This window comes from Gavia stellata, chromosome 26, assembly GCF_030936135.1.
Source record: "Gavia stellata isolate bGavSte3 chromosome 26, bGavSte3.hap2, whole genome shotgun sequence".
In the NCBI taxonomy this organism is placed as follows: domain Eukaryota; kingdom Metazoa; phylum Chordata; class Aves; order Gaviiformes; family Gaviidae; genus Gavia; species Gavia stellata.
This window is the reverse complement of record NC_082619.1, coordinates 8,051,836-8,059,661: the sequence shown is the minus strand read 5'-3', so window position 1 is coordinate 8,059,661 and position 7,826 is coordinate 8,051,836.

Sequence of the window (7,826 nt, the reverse complement as noted above, 5' to 3'; positions counted from 1 at the left end):
GGGGCTCCGGCGAGGTCTCGATTCCCCGGCAGCTCTCCCGGCGCAGGTGGCAAGTTGAGCGGAGCCGCTTGCCTACGTAATGCGCTTTCCTCCGGGCGAGCCTATCAGCCCTACATCCCTATCATTTTTTTTTATTTTGGGAGAGGGGGGGGGAGTGTTTCTTATTTTTTTTTCCCTTTCTCCTCTTTTTTTTTTTTAATTTTTTTTTTTTTTTTTAATTTTTTTTTTAACCTCCAATTTTATTTCGCAGCCTCCGACTCCCTCCTCAACGCTTAAAGGAGCCGGAGGCTCACGGCCGGAGAGTTTCGTCTAATATCAAAATCGCACGCGGAGGAGGCGAGCGAAGATTTCACGGCGCTTTCGGCTCTCGCCCTCGGCGTGGCGGCTTTAATAGGGCCGTGCCGACATCGGCAGCGGTTCTTCTTTTTTTTTGGGAGGGGGGAAAGTCGCGGTAAATGGGGGCGATGGGTTATTTTGGGGGGGGGGATGCTTGGCCGGCAGCGCTGCTGGAGGAGGGGTTCCCCCCCCCCCAGTTTGTTTGCGCGGGGGGCAAAACCTTCACGACCTACTTAGGGCTTGGTCCCGAAGGAGGGTGAGGATGAGGAGGGTGAGGATGAAGAGGGCGAGGAAGGGTGGGCATGGCGGGACACCGCGTCCCGCCGGGCACCCGCTGAAGCCCAGGGGTGATGTGCCCAAGCACAGGCTCCACGCGGAGGAAGGGGGGGGCTCCGTTTTTGGGGTTTGAGGGTCCCTTCCCTGCTCGCAGGAGCATCCGACCCCCCAAATTTTGGGGTGTTTTCCAGCCGGACCTGCAAATCCAGTCTTTTTTCCAGCCCTCGGCGCTATCTGCGGACCCCACTTTTGCCCTCGGACCACGCCGAGGGGCCGGGGACGGCGGAGTGAGACGTGGGGAGCCCGGAAAAGAGGGGGGACCCCCCCAGGGGAATGCGGGGGGTTGCAGGCTGCAGCCCCCCGCATCGCCCGCCTCGCTCGCCTCTAATCCAGGTTTGGGAGTTGCTAAGCAACCGCATAAGTCGCCCGTGGGCTCCGCGCGCCGATGCCGGCTCCGGCCGGCCCCCGAAACGTGGCATGGCCCCCCCAGCCGGGCACCGGTACCCCCCCAGCCCGCCGCTGCAGTGGGGCCCCATCGGCTCTCCCCGGCCGGGATTGCTCAAGGGGCTGCGTCCTGCTCGGGGGTCTGGTGGCACTGACCTTCCTCTTTGCCATCAGCGGCATCATCATCATCAGCGGCATCGTTAGCATCCCCGTCCCGTTGACGTCACCGTCCCCATTCCTGGCACTGGCACCAGCCCCATCCCTCTCCTCATCCCCATCACCTCCACCACCATCCCTGTCCCCATCTCCACCATCGTCCCTGTCCCCAACTCCGTCACCATCCCCGTCACGATCGCCATCCCCATCCCTGTCCCCATCCCCATTCCCAACTTCAGCCCCACCATCTCCGTCCCTCTCCCTGTCTCCATGCTCATCCCCATCCCCTACCTCAACCCCATCGTCATCTTTGTCCCCATCCCTGTCACCATCCTCATCACCACCCTCGTCCCTGTCATCAGCTCTGTCCCTGTCACCATCCCTGTTCCCATCCCCATCCCTGTCTCCATCTCCGTCCCCGAGGACACTCCATCTGGGGTGCAGGTGGTGGCATCCCCTGACACCCCCAGCTCCCCAGGACACCCAGACCACCCTGCTCCCCATCCCATCCCATCCCATGCCATGCCATGCCATGTCATCCCATCCCATCCCATCTCATCCCATCTCATCTCATCCCATCCCGTCCCATGTCATCCCATCCCATCCCATCCCATCCCATGCCATGTCATCCCATGCCATGTCATCCCATGCCATGTCATCCCATCCCATCCCATCCCATCCCATCCCATCCCATCCCATACCATGTCATCCCATCCCATGCCATGCCATGCCATGCCATGCCATCCCATCACATCCCATCCCATCCCATCCCATTCCATCCCATGCCATGCCATGCCATGCCATGCCATCCCATCCCATCCCATCCCATCCCATGCCATGCCATGCCATGCCATGCCATGCCATCCCATCCCATTCCATTCCATGCCATGCCATGCCATGCCATGCCATGCCATGCCATGCCATCCCATCCCATCCCATCCCATCCCATCCCATTCCAGGCACAAGGAGGGTGCAGCCCACCCCTGCCACCCTCCTCGACCGCTTCACCCACGCTTCACCAGCTGATGGGTGTCAACCACCCCCCCTCCCAGCAGCACCCAGGCACCCAAACCCCGCACCCGGGGAGACGGGTGCTCCCTGAGCATCCCTCGATTCCCCCGCCAGCCATCGGCACCCGGCTCTCCACGCCGGAGCCGCTTTTCCACCACCACCTCTTCCCACCAGCACAGCGGCGGGGCAAAAATAGCTCTGCTCCAGAAAAACCCGCTCCAGCTTCCAGGCAAAGCCTCGGCCGCTCCACCGGGATTTTTAGATGGGAAAACCATCCTTTTCCCTTTTATTTGAGACTCTCCGGATCCATCGCTGCCTGCTGCGGCGAGGGAAGTCGGGGTGTTTTTGGGGGAGCCAAGCGGAAAGGGGTTTTGGGGTGACTTGTGCATCAAGAATCTTGGAAAATTAGCCCCAAAAACTAGGATGCAAAACGCTGGATCATCCCAAAACCAGCAAATCCCCCAAAATGCACAAAAACGGGGGGACTTTGAGAGAAGTTTCCATGCGAGAGCGGATGGCACACACCACCCCCCCACCCCGTCTCCCCGAAACCTGCTCCGGCCGCGGCCCCCCGGTCCTGGCAGAGCCGCCGAGCGCCGGCGTTTCCCGCAGGCTGCGGCTGCGGAGGAGGGACGCGAAATGCCAGAACATTTCTAATCATTAACGGCGGGTTTTGAGCCCGTTCCAGGCTCTGCGTTTTTCCTTCCCGGACCACTTCATCCAAAAAAACAACCCACCCTGGGAGGGGCAAGGTGGAAGTGTGGGGGGGAAGGAATATTGGGGTGATGCTTTTCCAGGTGCTCCAGCATCTCTTAAATCTGAATCCCGATAAAATAAGTCGGATTTTGGAAGGTGCTCCAGCATCTCTTAAATCTGAATCCCGATAAAATAAGTCGGATTTTGGAAGGTGCTCCAACATCTCTTAAATCTGAATCCCGATAAAATAAGTCGGATTTTGGAAGGTGCTCCAGCATCTCTTAAATCTGAATCCCGATAAAATAAGTCGGATTTTGGAAGGTGCTCCTGCATCTCTTAAATCTAAATCCCGATAAAATAAGTCGGATTTTGGAAGGAGGGGGAGGACGGGCATCACGCGTGGCAAGACCCGCTGGAAAGATCCCGCCGTCGCGATTTGAGATGGTGGCACCGAGGTGTTGAAAAATCCTTAAAAAAAAGGGAAAAAAAAAAAGGGGAATTTGATGCTGGAAAGGTGCCCTGGGCGGGCAGCGTTGCCGGTTGCCGAAGCCGGAGCCGGCAGCCGGCGAGGCGGTGCCGGAGGGGGGGGTCAAGGCGTAGCCGGTTGGCATCGGGCCCCGGCGTGGGGTCCCCGCCAGCTTTTTTTTTTTTTTTCCCTTTTCCCCATCCCTCCTTCCTGTTTTTCCCAGGGGAGCCGCCGCCGTGCCCCGTGCCACCGTGGGCGAGCGCCGCACGCCGCATATGGCCGGCTCCGCCCGGGAAAAAACAGGAATGACGGGGGAGAAATTGGGGTGAGCACGGGTGTTGGGGTTCGGTGTGTGCCCCCCCCAAAAAAAGAGCAGCCGGTTTCGACGCAAACCCCATCACCCCCTTTTTTTTTGTTGTTTTCAGCACCGGTCGGTATTTTGAAATCGCTCCGGATGGGAAAAATCGAATTTCACCGGTTGGAATGGGATGGGGGGACCCCGCCCCGCGCTCCCCAAAATGCTACGGGGGCACCTCAGCTCTTGGGGGGGGAGGTTAGAAGAGGAGCAATGTCACATCCCTCCTTCACGCGGGGACGCTATTAAATTTTTGACAACCTCCGGGGATGCAGGGGCCTAAATATAGAGCCTTAAAATATCATCTCGAGCTCAGCCCAGCTCCGAAACCCGGGTTTTTTTAGGGGAGAAATCTCGGGTGGGAGTCGTTAATAACGGCAGGGACCTCATTAATAAAAATTCTCATTAAAAAAGCGTCGGGGCGACACGGGGAGGGGGGACGGGAGATCATCGCCCGTCCCCGAGAGAAGGGTGGGAGCCTGGTGGGGTTTTTAATTTTATTTCCCTCGAGCGGTGGCACCTCGGTTGGGGTCGGGATTTTGCCAAATGGGGGATTCGGGGCGAGCGCTGGGGTGGGGTCCCCGGGGAGGTGTCCCTTTTAAAGAGGGTTACGGGGTGGGGGGACGTACGTTCCCCTTCGGCTGTGGGTTTGCTCCTCACTGCTGCAGGGCGGTGAGGGTTTTCCGGGAGGAATCAGGGTGCGGCGGTGGCTGGTGGGTGCTGGCGGTTACCCCCGCTGCTGTTTTGGGTTCAAATAGCTTTGTTTTGGGTGCGGGCGCTTACCGTTGCGGACGCAACGCTGCCTGCCCGCTCGCCTGCCGTCACCTCCTCCGTGTCCTTGTCCTCCTTCTCCTCATCCTCCTCCGGCTCCTGGAGGAAAAGCAGGAAAACCTAAAATTTCGGCGGTGCGGGAGAAGGGAAGCGGGGCCAGGGGTGGGTGCGGGGTCCCTTCGCTCCGGGCACCCCAAATTCTCCGGAGGGGACCGGAGGGGTGGGCAGGGAGGGCAGCCTACCTGGCAAGGGGGCTGGGGGAGAAGCTCGTCCTCCAGCCGGGCTCCCCACGCCGCTGGGTCCGCTGAGCTGTCTGGGGAAGGAGGAGGCTTGACGCCACGTGAGATGGGCACGCGGGGCAGGCCTGATACCCCGGGGATGGGCACGCGGGGCAGGGCTGATGGCTCAAGGGTTGAGGAAGGGGCAAAGTTCCCCTAGGGTGGGCACACGGGGCGGGAGCGATGCCCCGAGCGATGGGCACCACACAGGATGGGTATGCGGGGCAGGCCTGACGCCCTGGGTGATGGGCACGCAGGGCAGGCATGACACCCTGGGTGATGGGCACATGGGGTAGGCATGACGCTATGGGTGATGGGCACACAGGGCAGGCATGACACCCTGGGCAACGGGCACATGGGACAGGCACGATGCCATGGGCGATGGGCACACGGGGCAGGCCTGACACCCTGGGTGATGGGCACATGGGCAGCCTGGACGCCCTGGGTGACAGGCACGTGGGACAGACACAATGCCATGGGTGATGGGCACATGGGACAGGCACGATGCCATGGCTGATGGGCACACGGGGCAGGCATGATGCCCTTGGCGATGGGCACATGGGGTAGGCATGACGCCATGGGTGATGGGCACACGGGCCAGGCCTGATGCCTTGGATGATGGGCACATGGGACAGGCAGGACACCATGGGTGATGGGCACACGGGCCAGGCCTGACACCCTGGGTGATGGGCACATGGGGTAGGCATGACGCCATGGGTGATGGGCACATGGGACAGGCAGGACACCATGGGTGATGGGCACACAGGCCAGGCCTGACACCCTGGGTGATGGGCACATGGGCAGGCCTGACACCCTGGGTGACAGGCACGTGGGGTAGGCTTGATGCCATGGGTTACGGGCACATGGGCCAGGCCTGATGTCCTGGGATATGGGCACATGGCACAGGCAGGACACCATGGGCGATGGGCACACAGGACAGGCCTGACACCCTGGGTGACAGGCACGTGGGACAGGCACAATGCCATGGGTGATGGGCACACGGGGCAGGCCTGACACCCTGGGTGATGGGCACATGGGCAGGTTGGACGCCCTGGGTGACAGGCACGTGGGACAGGCACGATGCCATGGGTGATGGGCACACGGGGCAGGCACGATGCCATGGGCAATGGGCACACAGGGCAGGCCTGACGCCCTGGGTGATGGGCACACATAGGCAGGCCTGACACCCTGGGTGACAGGCACGTGGGACAGGCACGATGCCATGGGTGATGGGCACACAGGGCAGGCCTGACACCCTGGGTGATGGGCACACGGGGCAGGCCTGACACCCTGGGTGATGGGCACATGGGGTAGGCATGACACCCTGGGCAATGGGCACATGGGACAGGCACGATGCCATGGGTGATGGGCACACAGGGCAGGCCTGACACCCTGGGCGATGGGCACATGGGCAGCCTGGACGCCCTGGGTGACAGGCACGTGGGACAGGCACAATGCCATGGGCGATGGGCACATGGGACAGGCACGATGCCATGGGCGATGGGCACACAGGGCAGGCCTGACACCCTGGGTGATGGGCACATGGGCAGGCCTGACACCCTGGGTGACAGGCACATGGGACAGGCACGATGCCATGGGTGATGGGCACACGGGGCAGGCCTGATGCCTTGGGTGATGGGCACATAGGCAGGCCTGACGCCCTTGGCGATGGGCACATGGGACAGGCACGATGCCATGGCTGATGGGCACACGGGGCAGGCATGACACCCTGGGCAATGGGCACATGGAGTAGGCTTGATGCCATGGGTGATGGGCACATGGGCCAGGCCTGATGTCCTGGGCGATGGGCACATGGCACAGGCAGGACACCATGGGCGATGGGCACACAGGGCAGGCCTGACACCCTGGGTGATGGGCACATGGGACAGGCACGATGCCATGGGTGATGGGCACACGGGCAGGTTGGACGCCCTGGGTGACAGGCACGTGGGACAGGCACGATGCCATGGGCAATGGGCACACAGGGCAGGCCTGACACCCTGGGTGATGGGCACATGGGCAGGCCTGACACCCTGGGTGACAGGCACATGGGACAGGCACGATGCCATGGGTGATGGGCACACAGGGCAGGCCTGACACCCTGGGTGATGGGCACATGGGGTAGGCATGACACCCTGGGCAATGGGCACATGGGACAGGCACGATGCCATGGGTGATGGGCACACAGGGCAGGCCTGACGCCCTGGGTGATGGGCACATGGGACAGGCACGATGCCATGGCTGATGGGCACATGGGCAGGCCTGACGCCCTGGGCGATGGGCACATGGGACAGGCACGATGCCATGGCTGATGGGCACATGGGCAGGCCTGACGCCCTGGGCGATGGGCACATGCAGCACGGGTGATGCCACGCAGGATGGGCAGGCAATGCAGCGTGGGGCAGGGCATGGAGGTGCAGGGATGGGTGCCGCCGGGCAGGGCCACTCACGGTCTCTCTGCTCCAGCAGCGTTTGGAAGTGCTGAGCAGCAAAGGTCACCACATCCGTGGGCTGCGCCCGCAGCACCTCCAGTGCCAGCCCCTCCAGCAGGTTTCGGAAGCCGGCGGGCAGCCGCAGGGTGGTGTTGGAGGAGGGGATGGACATAGCCGCCTCTCCCGGGCCCCCTGCAGAGGCACAACCGGGATTAGCCGCCACCCCCGTATCCCCACCGTCCCGACCGGGCAGCGCCGGGACTCGAACCCGCGGCTCGAGGATGAAGAGGGTGGGAGACAGCGCCGCCGCTAGGGGGCGCGCCCCTCTCCGCCCGCCGCGCCTGCGCACGGCCGCCTCTAACTGCGCGTGCGCGGTGGCTGCCCGGGCAGGGCGGGGTGAGTGGTCGCAGAGGGCCCCCGGCCTCCCGCCCCCCCCACACCCCCCCGGCCCCGGTTCCCCCCGGTTCCCCCCGGTCCCCGGCCCGCACCCCCTTCCCTCGGCCCCGCGTCCCCAGCCCCATTCCCGCCCCCTTCCCTCGGACCCTCCCCTCCGACCCGGCCAGGCCGCGCCGGCGCCTCGGGCTGTGGGGAGGACGCTGTCGCTT